Source organism: Mus caroli, chromosome 10 (assembly GCF_900094665.2).
Source record: "Mus caroli chromosome 10, CAROLI_EIJ_v1.1, whole genome shotgun sequence".
NCBI classification, from domain to species: domain Eukaryota; kingdom Metazoa; phylum Chordata; class Mammalia; order Rodentia; family Muridae; genus Mus; species Mus caroli.
Genome location: NC_034579.1, coordinates 10,257,804 through 10,281,453, shown reverse-complemented (window position 1 = coordinate 10,281,453; position 23,650 = coordinate 10,257,804). Strand labels below are relative to the sequence as shown.

Genomic DNA, 23,650 nt, shown 5'->3' with positions numbered 1-23,650 from the left:
GCTTAGAACACAATTGATTTTATCTTCTGAAACAATTTTTTTAAAAATAACCACAATCATTAGCTCTCTAACCTAAGATCAGATTATTTAACTATCTGGATAGAACTGGATGAATGGAGGGAGGCACAAACCAGCATAGCATAAAAGCAATACAGGGGAATAAATCCTTCTTCAGCATTAGATTCTCCAAAAGCCACTTCTAAGTTCATCGTGGAGGCTTAATAAAAAGCTTAGAAGATTAGCAGAACATAGTTCTGTGTGTCTCTGAAGAGATGCTTCCAGAGACAATTACCTGGTGGGAAGGCTCTGCCTTGATGGTGGATGACATCATTTGGTAAACTCAAGGTCCCCAGGGAACAAATGCGAAAAGCTGACAGGAGTTCCTCCCTCTCCCACTTCCCAGACACCATGACTTCTGCCCTACCATGCATGATGGACTAAAACTTCTCTAATGAGGAGCAAAATGAATCCCTCCTCCTTTAGAAGCATTCCTCTTGATATGTGTCACCACAACGGAAGGCTGACATAATCCTATAAATCACTAATGGGAAATGATGATAAGAAATCTTATACTATTTCAACTATATTAAAAAGAGGCAATATATGTTGCCTTCAATATACCATGCTTAACCAAGGACAGATAGATAATTTATACTAAAGGGTTAATTGTCCCTGTGAGTAGAATTTTGTTTTTAATTTATTTTTTTTTATTTTTTATTTTTGGTATACTTGAAATACTTCATTACTTAATAACAACCTTTTTAATGGGGCAAATTATATTGCTTACTGGACATGGTTTGGACTGAATTCAATTAAGTTGCTGTCTTCTTTTCCAACTTGAAGTGTATGTATTAAACTCTCTCTCTCTCTCTCTCTCTCTCTCTCTCTCTCTCTCTCTCTCTCTCACACACACACACACACACCCATCACCCCACCTCACTTCCTGTGATAAGGCCAAGCATTCAAGTACCAATGGTGAACAGTGAGTCACCCTCACCCCAGCCTTAACCCTCAGCTCCCACACTTCATCACCACACTAGCCAGTTTGATCAAGTTTCCTCTCCCTTTTGTCTGTCTTCTAACTTCACTGCAGTGACCTCTGTTTTAGCTTTCACTGGTCCTCTTTGGGTAAACACATCAATTATCCCTAGGTTCTCACAAACCACACTGTCCAGAAATGTACAGAACCAGGAGTGAGTGGGTTTAGTGAATCCCGAAGCTGACTGCAATGTGCATTCTATTAAACTTCTCCAAGCAGCCAGAAAGACATCTTAGCTGATAAAGGCACTTATCAAGAACCCAGGGACAAGAATTCAATCTCTAGACTCAACATAGTGGAAGGACAGAACAGAGGCCTGGAGGTTGTCCTCTGACCTTTTCTGCACAAAGGCTGCAACACACACACACACACACACGCGTGCACAAAATAGGAACAGTTTTGTAAAGAGCTTTCAATGGCCCTGGGTCAAGTGTGAAGTCTTGTGTCGCTAATCACTTGCACTGCTGTAATTATTAACTCTGCTGTCTAACCACCTGTTTGCTTTTGAACTTCCTGATACCAGAGGCTACTACTGTACTCTTTAGTTCCCCCCCCCCCGCCCCCAGCAGAGTACCTGACACATTTGTGGAACTGATGTAGATCGAATGATAGGTCTCTGCGTTGACATTATAACTCTCCAAATGGCCCCAGTACAAATTATCTTCTTCTTTTTTCTTTTTTCTTTTCTTTTTTTTTTGTCAATTGACACAAGATAAGAGTTATTGAGAAGAATGAACCACAATTGAGAAAATGCCTCCTCACAGAGACTAGCCTACACGCAAGCCTGTGGGATATTTTCTTAATCGGTGATGGATGTGGGAGTGCCCAGGCCCACCCCTAGGCAGATGGTCCAAGGGTGTATAAGACAGCAAGCAGAGCAAAGCACTAAGCAGCAATCCTCCATGTTTCCTGCCCTGACTTCCTTTGATGAATTGTGAAGTGGAACTGTGAAAGAAATAAGACCCTTCCTCCTCCAGGTTGCCTTTCATCATAGTATTCTATCCATCACAGCAATAGAAAGATAACTATGACATTATGCAATGATATAACTTCTGGTAATCTTGAGTTCTCCATCTACAAAACAGAGTGACGGCAAAATGGGATCACTAAGTAAAGCCCCTGCTGTAACAGCTGGCACCGAAGGAGTGGACTCAGCATAGAAGCAATGACTATGTCTACAACATAAGCATGCAACAGATTAAATTCCTGCTTTCTCCTCCTCCTCCTCCTCCTCCTCCTCCTCCTCCTCCTCTCTTGCCTCCTCCTTCTTCCTCCTGCTCTTTCTTCTTCTCTTTCCTTCTTCTTCCCTCCTGCCTCCTCCTCCTCCTCTTTCTTCTTCTCCCTCCTCCTCTTTCCCCTCTCCCTTCCCTCCTCCTTCTCCTCCTCCTATTTTGAGACTAGATCTCTCCATTTAGTCCTAGCTGTCCTGGAATTCACTACATAGACCAGGCTGGCCTTGACCTCACAGAGATTTGCCTGCCTCTGCCTAGTGAGTACTAGGATATTAAAGGTATGCACCATGACGCCCAGCAACAGAACGTTTCTTCCTTCCCATGTACAAAGACATATGTTTATGGGATGTCAGTACACTAGCACATGTCCATACACCTGTGCTGTCCAATGCACTTGACACCGCCTAGTATGACTATGGAATTAGTTCATTTAGAACCAACAGTCCCACTGTACTGCAGAGCTACCACCCTGACACAAGGGGAGCCCCATTATGTACCCAGCACTCCCCCTGTTCACCAAATTAGTCAATTTCACAGGCATTCAAGAGCCAGTGCTTTTTAGAGTGTATGTCTTCACTTATGAACTCAATGCTGCCCCTTCTGTTAGGAAAATCAAAAGGTGTGGCTGTAGCCCTTGCTCCCTATGCAAATGTCCTCTGACAGGGGCAGAAAGTACTGGGCACAATGTCAGAGGATCACATAACAGAGTCCCAAGACATCTTCTTCCAGTAAGTTCTTTAAGGACAGTATTTTACAAAGCTAATACAGTCCCTCACTTTAGGTGACTACATCTTAAAGTACGTGTTCTCTACCCACTGTCTCAGGGTTTCAGTTCACTGTAGTCCGGTTCCCTTGGATAACCGAGTGCCAGTTTTAGAGCGAATGAGTATGTGAATGAAGGAGATGGACCAACATGATACACAGACACAGACCACAGCAGCAAGTGCACAGAAATCAGAAGGAAACCCCAGCTCTCAGGGTCCCCTCTCAGCTCTGCTTTCTGTAGGAAGAAAACATTTGACCTCCCATCTGTCAGAGATTACTACTTTAATTATAGTTCCTGACTCTTCTATAATAATGATTAAGTAAGAGAAACCAGACACATAAAGATTAATGCAAATGGTTTAACTCAGAGTCATAAAAATAACGTCTAACTCTCCAGCCCTGTATTATTAGAGAACAATGTCCTACGAAGAAGCAGAGCATTAGGCGCATGTCTTACTGATTTGAGTACATGTCTATAGGGAAAGTTCAAGCTCAAAATAATTATAGGAATGGTTACACTTCCATCTATAAACTCCATTTAAAGGACACATGGGTTCATTATATTCATTACCTGTGGTGTACAGTCTTTGTCACCAACCCAAGACAATGTTTAATCAGCTCTTACGTATATGACCTATCTCCTTAATTACACCAGAGGTACAGGAACTGCTAGCCCTTTGCTGAATTTGAGCAGTAGAAATAGCTCACTTTTGTTCTGATAATTTCCAGCTCATGGGTTACTTTCCCCTTTAGCCATAACACCATCTACAGGACAACTCCAAGACAGGCTGAGAATTTCATTATCTCCAGCATTCAGGAAAGTACATTGATAGAATCGGTCTACAAAGCCATTCAGTTCACAGTCTGTCATCAGCTTATACTTCTTATCTCTACACTACAGAAACAGCCTCATGTTCCAGGATTCTAAAAGAAAACCGTATTTCATTCATTAGTTCTTCTTATTAGAGACTGCACCATATGCCATTTTAATCATATGCTGTGTATATGTGCATAATTACTAATACATTAATTAGTGTTTTTGAAACGTGTTCTCAGCCACACTCACGCAGCTTTTCTTTGTGATACCTTACGAAGCAGGTGTGTCGTGTGGTGCAATTTCCATTTAGCAATAAAATTCGCGGCTGAGAGAAGTCTTGACTCTTGACATGTTTTCATGACAGAAAGGAATGATCTAGGTACTTGGGCTGCACATTCAAATCTACTTCCAATCAGCTGGGTAACTCCATGTAAGTCGCCCACCCTCTCTGGACCTCCCCTGCCTTCTACACAGAAGATGACTAAATGACTCACAGATACACCTTTGTAAAAGGTTCCATCCTTTGCAATATTAGGTAGCATCCTTGAAACAAGACTCTAGATGGTAAAATCCTTGCTGAATCTTCGTTTCATGCCTTGCATTGGAAAGTCCCTTATGACCCCTCCTTGTCGATCCACAACTGGACCCAATAAAGGAGTCCATTCTGTTGGGTGGTTGGGTGGGTGGGTGGGTAGTTGGGTGGGTGTTTGGTTGGTTGGTTGGGTGTCTGGTTGGTTGGTTGGTTGGTTGGGTGGTTGGGTGGTTGGTTGGTTGGGTGGGTGGGTGGGTGGTTGGTTGGTTGGGTGGTTGGTTGGTTGGTCTTTATTTTATTCTTGGATCTCTTGGCTGTGCCCAGCCAGTAAAATCAATCCTCTAGAAGAAAGACCATGTGAAGACAGGTTCTGGGGTCCAGGGATAAGGGTGTGTCCTCATGTGACCTCTTCTTCTAATCTAGCACCTTCACCTTCCGCGAGGCTGACCCTTGTGTTGGTGAGCTTCGACTACTTTCATTTCTGTGGTCAATGAATGAGTACAAAACCCCAGATTAAAGGAAAGATTGGTTCTTATGCTCAGGTCCCAGAACAGGGCTGCAATTAACCTAAAGCAACTTAAGTAACCCACTCTGGAAGTCTTCCACAGTGAGGGAGGAGGCAAGTCCAAGGGAAGACAAGTCCAGTTGAGGTCCCCTTGGCAAATGGTGGGACATATGAGCACAAATCAACACAGAGTGCCTCTGTTGGCACAGAGAATGCTCTCCCTGCATCCCTACAGTGGAGACCGGACATGAGCAACCTGACCCCTTGAAGAGTCTTTGGAGTCTGGCAGTAACCTGAGATGCTCTAGGTTATTTTTGCTGATGGCTTTTGGTTCTTAAAGGGACTGTGTTCTGAGTACACCTATCTGGACAGGGGATGCAAAATAATGGCAAGATGGGATAAGCCCTTTCTCGGTAAAAGCAGTGCATAAAACCAAAGAGCAGAAAAATGTGAAGGTATACAGTGAATATCCTCATGTCCTCTCAAAGGGATCAATCAGTCATCTTATGGGGAAGCATCCCTGTTTTAAAATGGGAAAATGTTAAATAGCAAGGAATTCTATTGACTTAAAATGTAAATGGATGGCAAGCTCTACACAAGGCTTTGGCCTCAGTGAAAGCCTACTACTAACACAGGGAGAAGGGAGCAGAGATTAGAGCCTGGGCCAAGATTGGCTCCACAATATAACAAGTATAATTATTGCATTGCACAGAAAAAGCAAAGTTCAGTGAGAGTTCATAACACGCTCAAACTTGCACGACATGGCTGTTACACACATGAACACAACAGCCACAGTTACCTAGACAGGACCTGCAACAGATCAAATCAGTTAAAGTTTCCAGCATGGAGTAAGGAGTGGCTTCCCAGGCACCACCCCTACTGAACATGTGCTATTTTTTTTTTGTTTTGTTTTTTTGTTTGTTTGTTTGGTTTTGGTTTTTGGTTTTTGTGGGAGAGAGAAGTTTGTTTTGGTTTTGTTTTATCAACTTGACACACATAGAGTCACCTGGGAAGAAGGAACCTAAATTAAGGACTTGTCTCCATCAGATTGTCTGTAAACATGGTGTATGTACTGTGTACGTGTGTGTGGGGGGAGGGGGGTATTTTTTTGATTAATGCTTGATGTGAGAAGGCCCTGCCCACTTTCTTGGTGCTGCCTCTGGGTAAGTGTACCTGGGTTCTGTGAGAAAGCAAGCTGAACAAATAAGCAATGTTCCTCCATGGTCTCTGCTCTATTTCCCCCAAGTACCAACCTTGAGTTCCTGCCCTGACTTGTCTGGATGATGAATTATGACCTGGAAGTATAATATAAAAACAAACAAACAAACATGCCTGTCCTCCACAAGCTGGCCCTTGTATCCTTTGTGGCAGTAAGAGAGTGCTAACTACCACAGAAGCTGTGGCAGGAGGTGACAGGGAGAGTGGCTGTTCTTTAGTTGGGAGGTGGCTGTTGCTAACACTATCCATGTCCCAGTCAGTGAATAACTCCACATTTGGACAGCACTAATGGGTTCAGTGGCTTGTCTGTTGTCTGTTGTTCATTAAGGGTGTATTACATTGGGAATGGAGACATGTTAGAAAGAGGCTTGAGATGGATTGGGGGATATATATGATTAAGATACATTGTGTAAATGTATGCTTTTTCCAAGTAATCAATTTAAAGTATTACTTCAAAAGAAAAGAAGTCAGGTAACCGATGAGTGCAGATCTCTTCCCCTGCTCTCTCTGCAGAAACAGTGCTGATTCCAACAGGAGACACCCACTCAGACAAACAATTCTCGTGAAACAACCAATCCATTCCTGCTCCTTTCCCATATCCCTACACTGACCACAGGGACGTAGGAATAATCCAGGAATACGGGAAAAGATCAAGTCATAAATTGCAAGGATTATAAACCTGCTGGTGGCCTTGCCCAAGGGGACACTACTGATGGAAGTTCAGTGGGAATGACTGGCACCAAAGGGCATCAACTTCTTTTAGAGACCCCGTGAGATCAATATACGTGAGATGTTTTGGCCTGGAGCCTGGCATATAGATGCCCCTTAGTGAACGTCTTGCTGATACCAGGGCTCTCCATAGTCACACTCAGCAGGTGTGGGATTCGGTTGATCTTGAGCTCTGACCATGTGAAAATACGAGGAAACTGGTTACTTATTGAGGAACTTTTACAGTGTCATCTCTCACACTGAGAACTTTGTCAGGCAAGTGCCTGACTCTCCTCTGGAGATGAGAGAACTGAAGCCCAGAGGTGTTGGTTAAGGCCCATCTAGTAGTGTAGAGCAGAGATCTTAACTTGGGTCTGACATCAAAGTCTGAGCTCTCAGTTCCGTCCTCTCTGTTGGAGAATGAATGGAGGAAGGGCTATGGGAAGGGAGCTGCAGAGTGACCGCCAGGCACCCTTGTACTCTACCCCAGCTAACTGTGCCCTTAGCTCAGCCCTTCCCAAGCTCCACCTTCCAGCCATGGTCTTCCTTGTATCCTTTTGGTATAATCTCTGCAGGAAGTTAACCATCCATTATCAGACTGGCGGTTACTCTGCAGAGAATAAGGCTTTCTGTAATCCTATTAAAATTACATTATTATAAATAAGTATTCATGGCCGAGCCATCAATCTTCAGCAATGCAAACGGAAGATCATATAAATCATGCCAATCTGCACAGATGCACAGCATCTTATAGGTCATAAAGCATCTTTACAAACATTTATTGATTTAATCTTCCTGACGACTCAGGAAGATGGCAGCGAGCCTGTTTCTCAGGTGAGGAAATCAGCTCTGCATTGGATAAGTTGCAATACCATCCAAATAATCGGTCCCCTGAATGCCGGATTCTCTGATAGCTACTTATCTGCCCCATCCATTTTATCACCTGTAACTGTGGACAAGGCAGCAGTATTCTTTCTGCTGTAATGTGCTATTTCTCAGCTATTCCTCAGCACAGCCCAAGTATTATTTCCCAGATGAAAACAAGCTGATAGGATCCCATCCGATCGAAAACTTGAGAGAGAGGAGAAGCCATGACTTAAGCATCGTGACAGCCCAGAGCACAGTTTACACATGAAAGCATAACTGACTAAATCTCCAAAGAACTATAACTTAATAAAGTTACATTACACACACACACACACACACACCCTCCATCTTTAAATAGTCTGTTTAAAATCGTATGTGCTTTTAACAGAGGCTATCACAATATAAGGTATGTTTCAGGATAACATTGAGTGTCCACACTGCACTCTGTGCTATGCCAAGGATTTTACTCATACTAGGTTATCTTGGGAACAAGTCCAAGCAGGCACTGGCACTTCAATTACTTTACAGAGGAGAAAACTGACTGAAGTTAACTTTCCCTGGGGTACAGCTGGTGAGTAGTGGGTAGGGGTTTGAGCTTGGTGACATTCAGGTGACATTCAGAGTACGTGTTCGTAACTGTTCTTCTGCCCTGTCCCCAGAATATCAGACATTGCCCTCAGGCCTCACTGAATCTTCCCAATAGCCCAGCAACAGACTTACACTCATAGAAACTGGTGGTGGCCTGGTCAGTTGCAGTTCAATATTCTAGAGTATATAAAGCAACCTAATTGAATTGCTGACAACTATCTTATTCCATGGAGAACACTCATCCTGTAACAAGTGAACAAGTTGTTGAAAGAAAATGAAACTATGGTCACATTTTGTTTTCAATAATGAAAACTTTGGCTTTAAGGCCCATTAACCTTGTCATTGGCCACACTTTATTTTCGCCACATACAAGCTCACAGCCTCCGTGCTACTTTTCATTGGTTGTCATTGAGTCATTTTATGTCCATCTAGCATCCACTGATATTTCCATTTTATAAAGAACTGTGAAGGGACATTTACAAGGTCTTGAATTCTTAATTATTTTTTACCCTCCTAATCTATGTTTTTCATCAAGTTTGACCATAAGTATAATAGCGCAGCTTCTGGCTCTAAGATCAGAGCACAGTGGCCATTCCAGGATTCTGCTTAACTGGCTCTCACCTTTCCCTTACTGCCTAACTGTCCCTCTTTGATGACTGCCCCTCTTGTCAGCATGTATAAAAAGGTTCATGTCTTTGCATAAGTAATTTCCCGCACCCAGTTCTCCCACTTCCTAGCATCTTAACTCTCCTATGCATAACCAATCATTCAAAATCCCAATCTTCAACAGGGCATAAGGCATAGCGGCTGTTCCACCATAATTCCAGTGCTTGGCAGATCTTCCATAATACTTCTCTCGTTTAACAGTGATGCTTTTAAAAGAAAGACCAATAGGAAAAGTGACAAATACTTTAGTGGGCTCATTATAAAACAGAGCAGCCAACAGTAAAATAAGTGTGGAAAGGGTTCAACTTCATAAAGCACAAGACAAATGAAAGTCTCAAAGACCACACTTTATATGTAATCAGTAGATGGCCAGAAGTATTATGCCAGAGAGGGGCAACTGGATCCTACATGCATTGCCAAAAGGAGGGGAGCTGCTCTCCCCTTTTAAAAAGGCAAGTGGAAGGAGATACTAGAATTGATACAGGAGTTCTTGAAGCAGTAACCCCACCCCTGGGCTATACCCTACAGATGTGAATTATGGTGTACACAGAAGTCCTGGTCATTGTACAAAGAACCCAAATTCATGGATGGCAAAATGTCTAAAGGATATTCATACAATGGAATTCAGCACTGTCATGGGAACAAATGACTGATATACACAGTATAAATTAATCTCATTAGCATATACTGAGTGAAATAAGCCAGACACACACAAATGCAGAGCATATGATCTCATAGCTATCAATTACAGGAACAGACAGAACCAAGACAGGCAGTGTGAAAAGTCAGGATGTAGCTACTCTTGGGTTCTATAGAGGGTAAACGGGGGAAGAGAGTGCCCTTAGAATGCTGGGCACATTCTAGATTTTGATAGAACTGATACTCAATTTGTAAAACATTTTACAGCCCTTTCTGTCTGTTTTATTATACACCACACACACACACACACACACACAAAATGTGAGCAGGACTCAGAGTCCTCAGCTTTCTTTGCCACAAACGTACCCTGAGCACCATGCTTTGAATGCACTTGTGTACACATCCCTTCTGACAGACGAGATGTTGCCATGGAGCTGAAGCCTCTGTAGTTTAGAGCAACATCCCGCTATTATACATCTACAGCAGAGGTAAGAGTCAGTGTGATGGTAACTGCTCTCGCATCTCAGCTTTCCTCTTGACTTGTTGCTTCTTCACAGTTCGATGCCATAAAAGCACCTAGTGAACCTATTCTCACTTTTCTAACATTCACATACCAATACCTGAGCACCTGTGTGGCACATGAGCTTCCCTCAGCCCCGCCCCTTCTAGTAGGTGTTTATAATGGAACAGTATCCAGGGAAGCTTGTGAGAAATGTAAATACAAATATATCCGTATTTAATAAGTATAGTGAGATACATACCAAACATCTTGTAACTGGTAGGTGTGAACTTTGGCACGATAAATCTAAATATTATTATATTGCGATAATGGCTTTTCAAGTGTGTTTCAACAATCAAAATCATGTCTAGAATACATTTCGAAATATACATGTATGCCTACAAGTTCCTTTAGGACCTTGTTTCAAAGCTCAGCTACTATCCTGCAGTTTGAAAGCTAAGTAACAGAATCTGAAAAAGACACAGAGTGGTCTCCTTGCACAAACTGTACCTCTAACCATAGCTCCTTTTTAGGCGTAGCATCTGGACTTTTGCAAAAAGAAGCTCAGAGGGGTTAAGCAAAGGGAGATTGCATTTCCTACCTGGACACCTGCTTCTGGTCCTAGTCACAACTTCTCATAATCTTGAATCTCAATTTCTCAGGTGAATTCACCGATCTGCTGACAAGAAGTTTCGTATTACAACTCTTCCATCTACAGGGCATACATTAAAATGTGATTGTGAAAACAGCTGAAATATTCAATCTACAGGTTTGACCTGTAAGAGCATATAGACACATAGGGGAAGAAGAACCAGTGTGTATGTAACATCTGCTATGCCAAGCCACGTGGAGCCCCTTAGTGCTCAACAACCTAAAAGTCAGAAAATAACGCAAGACACCAGGCATGGTGATGCATGCATGCCTTTAATCCCAGTGCCTGGGAGGCAATGGCAGGAGGATCTCTGTGAATCCAAGGGCAATCTGGACTACATACAGAGTTCCAGGCCAGACAGAGGACACAGAAACCTCGTGTCAAAGAAACAGACAGAGGGAGGGAGGGATGAAAGGAAGGAGGAAGAGGGAAGGAGAGAGGTGAAGGAAGGGAGGGAGGGAGGGAGGGAAATACTTAAGGAGTAGTAAAATGAATGGTGATAACATTGGATCACAACCCAAAGAATATAATAGACATCTCTAAGACTAGACTGAAATCAATCAACCAACAAAATATGCTGATAAAGATCCCACCCCTGCAAATACACCTTGGCAGGAGAGATACCTTTGAAGAAAAAAATGTAGTAATTTTATAGTTAAAAGACCTGGCAGTGGGACTGGAGAGATGGTTCAGCAATTAAGAGCACTGACTGCTCTTCTGAAGGTCCTGAGTTCAAATCCCAGCAACCACACGGTGGCTCACAACCATCTGTAATGAGATCTGACGCCCTCTTCTGGAGTGTCGGAAGACAGCTCCGGTGTACTTACATATAACAAAAGAATAAACCTTTAAAAAATAAAAAGTCTGGCAGCTTCTGTTTCAACCAAGTAATCAGGGTTGATGTCAGCAGAGCGCAAACATAACAATAGGACACCCCCTAACAAAATATAGTATCCTATACCCCAAACCATAACTTTACTCTACCAAACTCCTGGCCAATATTCTTTGAAACAGTCGATCCTATACAAACAGAATAGCGTGTATCATGACACATAGTTTTGCTACCATATGCCATACTGTACATGTGTAGCTAATTAAAACTGGATAAGCCCTTAAGCAAAGCAAACTCTTCAAGTGTGTAAATCGCACATGCAAATGGACAACGCTCACAGTTTTCCGTCTCTTTCTTTTGTTCTTTGTATTTGTAGGTGGCTTATAAATGTGTGTGTGCTCGCCCATGCATGCACCTGCGGAGCTCAAATCCATATCAAGTGCCTTACCCCCACACTCCACTCCAACTTTTTCAACAGACCTTGGCCTCATTATTTTAGCTAGAACTGGATGGCCAGGAAACCTGGGGATCCACCTGTCTCCACCCTGCTGGGGTTACAGGTGCATGCCTCTGTACCCAGCTTTTGTATCGACACTAGAGATTAGGACTCATAATCTCATGATTGTGCAGCCATTGCTTAACTGAGTGAGCCACCTTCCCAGCCTCAGAACAGCCCCTTTCAATAGTGATCTGTTGGGTTTTGTTCCATGGTAACTCTTCCTCTTGGATCTTAATGCCTCCAAAACAGCCCAGAATAACCTGTTGTAGCCCAGGTTCTTCTCATGGCAAACCATATGTCTATTTTCATGACTAGAGACAATGAACATAATATTGATGAATCTAGCATCTACTTAAATAGACCCACTCTACTACAGTGGTACCACCCTACCAACATATAACGACGACAGTTCAAGACTTGAGCACCTTAGCTAGAGCACCACGCTCTTTAAAAATGGTTGGCCCCATCTTTTGGCTGATAGACAAGATGAGTGGAAAACTGGTGCCGAAAATAATAAATATGTGGAAAGAAACATGTCGGCCATGAAAGCAGGCAAGGCTTAATAGCCAATTGCTGAGCAACCAAAGTATTGTGGAACTTCTAATGATCCTTTTATGGGAGCAGTCAAGAATCAGATCTTTTCCAGATGGTTTTCTATTATAATAAATAATTTAAAAGACTGTGCACCTAGACATAGGACTTAAAACTTTGAATGTTAACCACTATGTGCTGACATATTAAGGATGCTTCAAACAATAGTTTGAAAATCAATTTCTTTCAGGCCAGAGAGCATACTTTCTATAAATCTGTCCTTGCCATTGAACATGTGTGGACATTAAAGCCACTGCTTCTACTCCCATCCATCAATAACAATATCGATGCTCACGGGTTCATGGGTTTTCTTGCCCCCAGTGAATTCAAGAAACCCGAAGTAAAGCACGTAGCTTCTAGAACACAGTGTCCTCAAAGATATTGTCCTGAGGTGCCCAGCCAGAACAGAAATCAAGAGGATCCCACCATTCACCCACTGACTGATAACTGATTTCCGAACTTGCTAGAAGGTGGAGAACCACTCTTTAGGGCTGTTTTCTTTCCTTTTTAAGTTCTATCATTTTCAATACCTTCTTGGAGTAATTGATAGCCTTTCTCCTACAGATTTCTCTCTCCATTTTATTGGAACAAAACTAAGAAACACCAATGCTAATGCATATCACAATAGCAATTTGCAATCTGGAAGATCTGTTCCATGGGAAGTGGCCACTAAAATGCAGAAATTAGGGAAAAGGGCATGTGTTGTAACAGCAAGACCAAAACTAAAGATAATAGCTAACTATTTCAAAGGTATCTATATGAGCAAAGACTAGCATACAAAAGGAAATTTTTTAAATCAAACTGATACATGGCAGATCATTTCTATGTCCCACAGTACTACTGGTGAGGTAAATTATAAGCTTAGCAATAACAACTGCCTTTCAGAAATCTGCTAGGCTCCAAAATAAAGCCTCTCAAGAATATCAACCCGTTAAGTCCATAAAACCATGTCAATTCCATACAAGAATTCATCAATGACCAGATCTCTAAACCAAGCAAATTCAAATCTGCATGCAATGAGTCTGGATGGTCCACATCACAGCTATCTTCTTTAAGCTGCTCACCCACACCCACAGTTTTAAAGTGCACAGAAAAATGTGATGTTAAAGACTGTTCATTTTATCTGTTGACACACCCATTGCTTTCATGGGAGGTGATACACACCACCAAATCACATTGTTTGAATACAGGCAGTTCTCAACTTACAAACACCTGACAAAAACCAAAAATAAAACCAGCTGCTGCCAACACTATCAGAGGCCTGCTATTACCCCTGAGGACAATCAGCTGTCATATAGAAATTGGAAACCTTTGCAGAGAGGTGACAGAAGAAAGATAGAAGCAATAAAAGCAGGACTAGAAAGGAAAACCACACTGAAGAGGTGCCTCACCCCAGCAGTACATAATAAACCATGGGTGGGTGGGTAGGTGGGAGGATGGATGGATGGATGGATGGATGGACTTCCACGTTTATCTTCAGAATTCCATCCTTGTTACTTGGCCCTTATGCTGCTCCAACTACCTGCTAACAAACCTCCACTGGAACCTGGTTCAAGAACTAGAGCTAGCCGGGTGTGGTGCCCCACACCTTTAATCCCAGCACTCAGGAAGCAGAGGCAGGCGGATTTCTGAGTTCGAGGCCAGCCCAAAGCAAATAGCTGTGATCAATGCATGAGAGAACCTGAGCCCCAGACCAATGCACAAAGGTACCTCTGTCAAAGTTCAGGTGAAGTGCAGATGACAGAAAGAGAGACACATGCAGCAGAATTTAGAATTTTGCTGGAATCTTCTTCATTTAATGAAGCTTAATTATTATGTAAGAAACCAAAGAAATGAGGCATCTGTGTAAGGCAGAGACAACAAAGGTGGGGCTACTGAGAAAGCTGATACTAGGTCTGGCTTGGCATGAGTCCTGCATCCTCCCCAAGAGCACTAGTTTGACATAGTCCTCAGATCTTTACATGGATAGCTTTGGTGAATTGTTCTAGACACACCTGGAGCCCAGTAACATTTCAGTTCTTTTATACTGGGTACCACTACCTTATCCTTAACCTCAGCATCCTCTTCCCAAGGAAACTCAATCCCAGAAGAGCAAAGTTCAGAGGCATTAAGGGCCTTTTCATTCGATGGTGTTCACTGAAGAGCCACCAGTGTATTCAGTAGTCCAGCATATGCAATAAATAATTGCTTTGTCAGACCCTAACACATGATGTTCATTCCAGTCTACCATTCAACATCCTGCATAGATCATAGAGCTGTCAGTGTGGAGATTCCTCTGAGAACTTCGACAACACCCAGCTCTTATTCAGCACTATAGTGTGATCCCAGTTCTGTCTGTAATATTCACCCTTCCTGGGATGCCATCTTCCAGACCCATGTTTCCTTCCAAAGATGTAAACTATACTTCAAAGACTGTATCTTCCACAGAATCTTGCCCACTTCCTTCCTGTAACTGGTCTTGATCTTTATCTATGAACCGGCAGCTGTTTTACACCTCCCATTCCTTCTTTGAGCATACTGAGTTCCTCGTGCATGCATCACTGATACCAGCTTGCACAGTCTCTGAGAATGCAAACAACACAAAAGTCACTGTTCTTTATGTATCGTTCCTAGACCATTGCCAGAATCAGGCCAGGGACTTAGACTGTTCTTTGCTGCCATTGTGATTGCTGATCAGAAAGGAAAAGAAATAATTCGGGCACGAGGCAAGTTTGAGCATGTAGCTTCAAATAAAATGGAATACAACAATGGGGAACCTGGAGGTAAATAATCAGCTCCTGCCTGTCCAGTGAGTCAATTCAAGCCTAACTGGTAAGATGTAACTGTAAGGAAAATACTCTATTCCAGGCTTTTCACTAAGACATAATTGTGTACCTATAGTAAAAGCCTTCTCACCTCTTCCTCTCTCTCTGAGAGAAATGAATCCAAGTTCAATAATTACCTGACAACACAATTCTGCACCAAAGAGCAAAGTAACCCAAGACAATTAGGCCTATTTTACCCATTATTCAAAGCAATTTTTCAGCCAGGTGTGGTGATACATATCTGTAGTCCCAGCTACTCAAGAGGCTAAGATGCAGGATCACTTGAGCCAGTATGGTCAAGACCAGCTTTGGTTTTCTTTGCCATGTGGGGCTTACGCATGTGCTAGCCCTGGTGTGAGCTTTCCTAATTAATATGTATGCTAAAACATCTACTTTTAATAAATGTACCAGGCTCTGGGGAAATCATTATAATCTATTAAAGGATAATTATCCACATAAAATATGATTCAACATTACCCATGTAAAAAGAGATATCTTCAGATCTATATGTGAAAATATTATCTGAACTTTTTTGAGGACTGTAAAACAAGCCTTGTTTGTGTAAGATAAGGATGCTGTATATTGAATAATGATCCTAAATAGTTTCGTATTAGAACTACATACATGGGGCTTTGTAATCCAAAAGCTACATGCTATGTATTCTAAGACAATGTAAACATAAACAAGGCATGCGGGAGAAGAACGACACCAATGAACATCTAAGAATGAACAAAGTGCCGAACACTCACTCATATACTAACGTATTTGAGAGCATATGGACTAAAACACACAAGTACTTGCACATCTCCTCAGTCAGCAATTTCTCCAGGTCTTTAATGTGGCTGTGGATGACCATCCCAACCCCATGTGTTTATTGCAATTCATTGCCAGATTCCTATAGAGTCTCTCCCACAGCACACACCTCCATTACAGTCTGGGAATATAGCATCCGATAGAGCAGAGGATCACTTCTATCCACTGAGGCCAGCTCAAGGGCCCCTCCATGCTGTTGCTGGCCCTTTCATTTTTCAGCTGTTCCACCCGGTTCCCATGTTTGTTCTGCCTTCTTAATGTCTTGTTTCTGGTTTTCGTTTCTTTCTTTCTGACTCAGTGATTTCATTTCCGCCCATGTACCCTCAGTTGCCAGGGGCACTCTTTCCGACTGTGATGCACACACTTCACCAATCTCTTGAGAATCATCATGAAGCCTCTGAAAACTGAGCCTGGAGTAGAAGCAAACAAACTGAGGGGAGGCTCAGGAGATGTGTCAGACCACTGTGGTTGGAGAAACCATCTTATGCTTATCCAGTGTTTCTGGATGTGACAGCCCAGTGTTCAGCTGAAGTTTTGTGACTTGTAATAATAATTTAAACAGATGATTGGGTTTGGGTTTTCCTGAGACCGGGTATCACATCGCCCAGGCTGGTCTGAACCCCCCTATATATAAAACTGGCCTCGTGTCTCAGTGTAGAAGTGCCTGTGCTTTTATTTATTCAGATCAAACACCAAAACATTTTCTTAAAAAATATTTTGTGTAATATTTTATTTGTATACAGTGTTTGTGAAATATTTAACTAGAGCATGATATTTTATTTTTTCTCATTTTTTAATTCTTTGAGAATTTCATACAATGTGTTTTGATTGTATTCACCTCCCCATCTCCTCCCAGATCCAGCATGATGTTTTAAATGTTAAGCTGTAACATGTTAGATAAAGTTAACTCTCATTTTTGAATTTTAAAATTTGGATTGGGGGGGTATGAACTGCTAGAGAAAATAAAGTTCTGCCAAAATATTGCATATACTAATATCTTGTAACATGCTTTCTTGAAATATTTTTGTGCTTTAGAGGGAAAAAAATTAAAAAAAAAAAACTGGCCTCGAGATTATATTCTCCTTCCTCTCAGCACAACTTCCCTGGTGCTGAGGTCACAGGCATGAAGTGCCAACGCCCAGCTGAACAGCTTTTCTCCTACACGTCCTTCACTTCTTCTCCTACCTTCCTGGAGGAGAGGGAGGAGGAAGAAGAGAAGGAAGAGGAGAGAAAGAGAAGGAAGAGGGAAGACAAGGAGAAAGAAAAAGAAAGAGGAGATGGAGAAGGAAGAAGAGGAAGAAGAAAAAGAAAGGGGAGGAGAAGGAAGAGGAGAAGGAGAAGGAAAAGGAAGAACAGGAGGAGTAAAAAGGAGTCTTAACAGCTATGTTCTTTACCACCAAAAGCCACTCAGGGGTATAGGATAGAAGGGTCATTACTACTTCTCAAAGAGCAGGACTCAGAGCAGCTGCATCCACATTATCTAGCTTACTTCTTAAAATTCAAGATTCTTACATCCCATCTCAGAGCCCCTAGATCACCTGTGACATTGAACCTTCAAACCAAAATCCTAGAAGGGGCTCTAGAGACTGCTGATCAAAATCTCTGATCTCAGCAACCATCCAGCACTTCCTAGAGCCGTCAGTCTAAGCACTGAAGCCCCATGTCCTCTACTTAACTATCTCTGTATAGCTTTCACAGAAGGCCAGTCTCTGCAAGCCACTGGATAAAATTAATTCTAAAAGACTCAAGAAAATAAAGATCAAAGTCAGTCTCTGCCCAGGGAGTTTCCATTTCTAATGAGCACAACACAAAGCACAGATGTAAAAAGAAAAAAACTTAAAAGCATCTAGAAGCAACACTTCAGGGTGTTCCAGGGCATGGTGGGTACATACACACTGAGGGGGGCACTGCCAAACTAAGGGGTGGCAGAGTGTTGGTAGGACTCAGAAAAGAAGTTTCCCAGGCGAGACTGGAGCAGAATTTAAAGAGGGAGATTTTCAAGTAGGTCTTGAAGAGATATGGAGATTGCCAGAGGACACTAAAGATCAAGGAGAAAATATGTATAGCTGTGTCTCCTGGTACCACAGTCAACACAAAGAGAAAAAGAAGTGTCCCTCGGGACCATAAAAAGCTAAGATACTGGCTTAGACAGAACAGCCTAAGAAGAACCTTTATAAATATACATTTTCCTTGGAGGCAGTCAGGCAGTACTGTTACCCCCAGAATAAACGAAGGCTCACCTGAAACCCTTAAGCAAGTCATTGCAGGTCAGGGATAGAAACTACCTTCCATTGTGAACTCCTTGCCCATCCTGACATATCCCGAGTAGAAGCATTACGTCACGCGCATCCCTTCCTAACAGTAAATCACCTTGTTTCTCCTTTTTCCCATATTAAAAATCTAAGGGATAGAAAGAGAGCGCTTTGACACGTGAGCATCCACACCCATACTTGCAAGAGTGGGCTTGCCCACCTGTGTGTATACATGGAGGTTTGCGTGTATGCACTGTGTGTGTGTGTGTGTGTGTGTGTGTGTGTGTGTGTGTGTGAAGGTAGAAGATATCCCTAACAGACTATGCATCACTTCTTAACAACTTACTGCACTTCCAGATTTGTTTGCTAGCAATTATAGCAAACCATATTAAAAACCAGGCAAAATATCTACTTTATGATCAAGAGAATTATCCAAATTCGTCATAGTGGCTTAGTCCTTGGCATGTTTTCCCATCTGACTAGGCCATCCAATATGATAGCCACCAATACCTTATGACTTTATATTTTAAACTTAAAACAGTGTTGAATAAAATTTAAATTTTAACTCCTCATTTGCAGTGATAATCATGTTTTTAATGCCCTAAAAAGGGGCAATGGCTCTCATCTCAACCAGAGTAGATGCAGGTTATCTCCATCAGCATAAAAAGCGTTTGAAGAACAGTGCTATGAAGTGTCTTTTGTTTTGGAAATATAAGTACAGATCCAAATATATACAATGATTTTTGCTTATACCTAAAGATGTACTTTCCTCCCTCCCACTAAGCCCCCGCCCCAAGACACTCTACTGAGAAATCCCTTAGTCTCTTTATGTCATGGGAGTTCTGGCCTTGTGGGCATTTCATCCCCATTCACAGGAGTGCACACTGCTCTACAATCTTACAGTTAGCTCTAGACGGCCAGTGGAGGCATATTTGAGCACGGTGAGTTCTATCATGGGAATCCTATAAAGTTAATAATTGTGAGTCAAAGCCCATGCTGGAACAACCTATAGGAGATAGATAGATAGATAGATAGATAGATAGATAGATAGATAGATAGATATAGATAGATAGATAGATAGATAGATAGATAGATAGATAGATAAAAGAAAGATATCCTCAACTTTAGACATTGTCACATAATGCAATCATTCACAAAACCATGCTCAGGGAGGGACAGAGCAAATGAGTTATTACACACTACACACACACGCACACACACAGTTACACACACACAGTTACACACTATACACACACACACAGTTACACACTACACACACGCACACACACACACAGTTACACACTACACGCACACACACACAGTTACACACTACACACACACACAGTTACATACTACACACACACACACACAGTTACATACTACACACACGCACACACACACAGTTACACACTACACGCACACACACGCACACACAGTTACACACTACACACATGCACACACACGCACACACAGTTACACACTACACACATGCACACACACGCACACACAGTTACACACTACACACATGCACACACACACACACAGTTACACACTATACACACACACACACACACACACACACACACATCCTAGTTTGCTTTCTGTTGCTGTTATAAACATTTTGACCAAATGCAACCTGTGGAGGGAAAATTTTATTTCACTTTAGATTTCTGAATCCCAGTCTTTAGAAGATAGAAGAAAGCCAGGGCAAGAAATCAAGCAGAAACCTGAAGTCAGGAACTGAAGCAGACATCTGAGAAGGATGCTGCTGACTGCTTCACTGCCTCTGGCTGGCTCGGTTACTTTTCTTATACAGTGTGAGCCCACAGGCCTAGTAAGGGCACCACCCACAGGGGTCTTTGCCTCCAACATCAGCAGCGATCCCACAGACAAGCCCATAGACCACTGGGATGGAGAGAATTCCTCAACAGAAGTTCCCTCTTCCCAAGTGACTCTAGTTTGTCAACTTGACAAAAAAAAAAAAAAAAAAAGATCAAACCAGCACAAGCCAGGCTACAGTTTTGTGCTGGGATGCAGTCCCAGCTATCCTGGGCCACAAGAAGCCTGGAGGCTGCAGGCTGGAGACACCTAGGTGTAATAGTAAAGTATGGTGACCATTATATAGCAAGTGCTTAGGTCTACATGTCTAAAGAAGAAATCAAGGCATTTCAGAAGCGAGCATGAAAATGTGCACATATCAATCAGAAAAAGCACACTCCTATCACCCATGATATGACAGCATGGTCCCTTACCCTATGGCATGGCAGAACCACCGCTCATGGTGCCCTATGGGACCCAAGTCCATAGCATGGACAGTTTTCACTCTGATTCTCAATCAGTTATATTGATTACAAACCTCAAGCCTGAAGATCCAGGTGACAAGACTTTCGCTCTGATTGCTGCTTCAAGACCAACAAAAAGAGAAAATTCCCTTTGTAATATCTCAATGGGATAGATCCCAGGTACCCAAAATATGAGCAACTATCTAATTTTTAAAGAAAGTGAGAGGAAAATCCCTACCGGATGGAAAGTATTAGGACGGAAGAGCAAGCTGGCCCTACTGCATCTTTCTCCTTATTGTTGATGCAGGCCAGCAGAGTGCACTTCCCTGGGCTTAAATGTGCACATAGGCAGTTTCCCACGAGTATTTAAGCTAGAGATACCTATGGGGTCACCTCAGACCTTAGAAGGGAACTTCACAGGAAATAAGACCAAAGCAGCACACTGACAGCAACTCTGATTACAACTGAGAGATTGCAGATAAAGATTTGGGTGCAGGGGACCAAGTGCAGCCTCCAGAGGAAGCGAAACCTACAGGGGAGCTGAAGGCACCTCATTTTCCACTCTTGCCCCATCCCCACCCACACCTGCATCTCTTGGCTTACTCATGGCCCCTCCTCACTGTGAACACTGTTGACTGTTCAAAGGACCCAGCAAAGTCCCTCCTCAGCCTCACTCACCAGCGCAATTCCCCACCTGCACATACCGCTGCACTGTACCCCAAAAGTTGGTCAGATGAGAGCCCCGAAATGCTATCTTGCCCTCGATATCTACATCTTTGTTTTTGAAATTAAGGTATAATCACGTCATTTCCTCCCTCTTTCCGATGCCTCCCATGCCTCTACCCGTATCCAACACACAGCTTTCTTTTCTCTTTGCAATTGTTGCCTACAAATGCACCCTGCTCAGCCCATTTAGTGTTATTTGTGAGTCTATGGTTTCAGGGAGGGGATCATCCCAGGAGAAGGCTAGTTCTCCTGCTCTCAGCACTCCTTGGTTGCCGGTAGTTCTTTGTCCATGAGATTTCTCCTTTCCACGCTAACATGTCTATCAATGTTGTACTTGTTCAGGTCTTGTTTAGGCAGCCATAATGTCGAGGTATCATAGGTAAAGCTTCCCTGTCATTTCTGCGAAATCTCACAGATTTCCTGCTCCTCTGGCTCTTAAACCTGGAGTAACCACAGAAAACAGGAAACTAACAAGAGTCTACGGTGTATGTGGGTGGAAGGGAGTGTTAACTGAGGAATGAGAGAGAAATCAATACAGAAAGAGAAGAAGAAAGGAGGGAAAAATAACAATTGGGATGTCTGAAAAACCATATGGAATCCAATTGTTATATTTTACATAAAATGACATATAACACATATAAATGTGTGTTCATATGTGTGTGATTTAAATGAAGTCATATATTTTGGGAAGACAATGTTCCCTCCAAGAGAACTATACCTTGTAGAGAGAATATCTTGTGTACTGAATGGATGCATCACCTATCAATTAAAAAGCGGGAGGTAGGTCATCTGTGAAGGGAAAAAATTCTGGGAAAGAGCCATGTGAGAGATTTTCCCAGGAAAACGTGAGGAGATGGATGAATGGTACCTGGGCACAGGTAATCAGACATGTGGCAGAATGTACGTTAAAATTATTGGGTTATCTAAGTTTTGATCTAGTCCATCTAGAGTCTAGTTATATGACCAAGATACTTGTAAGTATATTTTGAGTCTGAGCTATGTTTCTGAGAGCAAGGAGTAGGAGGCAGAACCAGATCTAACGTCTGCAATAACATCTATCAAAAATCCCCAATGTCAGGTGTGATGAAACTTTTCCTTGTGTCAGGACCTATTTTTCAAGGGCTCCTGGGAAGTTCTTGGTGTTTGCAGAACAGATGTTCAAGCACTAAACTCTGGTGCAGCTCCTCGGATGAGAATCTGGACTCCACCACAGACTGATGTATGATACTACCCAGCCTGCTTAGACCGCTATGCCTCCAGTTTTTCAGCTGTTCTCTGTGGCATTATGCCACAGAACATAGGTTGCCCACCTATTCTAAAACATAAGCACATTTCTATATGTTAAATTCCTGAAATCAATGGCTTCTTTCAATTAACAACAAGCCTTGTGCTTCCTTGTTAGAGCTCCATCAAATACCACTTTGATGGTACTTGACATCTATGAAACATGGGAGGCATTACATCATATGGTGTTAGTGTAGATTAGATTTGCAAATTCATGTAAAATATTTAGAGTATTCATCCATGAAAAAGATGCTCAGTTACTATCAGTTACTATTATTGTTTATTATTATTATTATTATTATTATACTAATGACTGTGAACATGGACAGAATCATAAGGGATAATCCTCGTATTTTACTCATAAATTGTGCATTAAAAGGCGGGTTGGCCTAGGGAACAGTAGTAGTACACACCTAAAGTCCCAGCTACTCTTGAGGCTACAGAAGAAAGATCATTGAAGCACAAGAGTTTGAGACCAAGTGTCAGATAAATGGATAGTTGTGAGTGCAGAGACAGGAAAGCTAAATCCCTTTTCCAAATGTGCTGCGGCCCCAGCACTTGACACACTGCCCACTTCTGTTCTGAAACATAGGATGGTTTCAGAAGGTAACTGATGACAAAATGAATGCTCTCCTCCTGCCACCCCTCCATACCTCCACTGTCCAGAGATAAGTCCTAAGCCATATCCAGCAATGCTCAATTTGAATTTTGTCCTCTGTGAAGAAGGAAGAGAAGAAGGAGAAGAAAAGAAAAGAAGAGAAGAGAAGAGAAGAGAAGAGAAGAGAAGAGAAGAGAAGAGAAGAGAAGAGAAGAGAAGAGAAGAGAAGAGAAGAGAAAAGA

The 23,650-nt window shown here is 42.3% G+C and overlaps 1 protein-coding gene across 8 annotated transcripts in view; it reads right to left on the bottom strand.

Moving 5' to 3' along the window:
- Hivep2 (human immunodeficiency virus type I enhancer binding protein 2) overlaps positions 1-23,650 on the bottom strand; it is a 184,822-nt gene that overhangs the window by 135,288 nt on the left and 25,884 nt on the right. For 3 of the 8 annotated variants that reach the window (XM_029482567.1, XM_029482570.1, XM_029482569.1), the window contains exon 2: positions 10,677-10,751. The exons of 3 other annotated variants lie outside the window; for them this stretch is intronic. The gene's annotated coding sequence lies outside the window, so the exon portion shown is untranslated. Of the gene's footprint in view, positions 1-10,676; positions 10,755-23,650 lie in introns of all 8 variants that reach the window. 2 more of the 8 variants (XM_029482568.1, XM_029482571.1) reach the window with 1 other exon arrangement.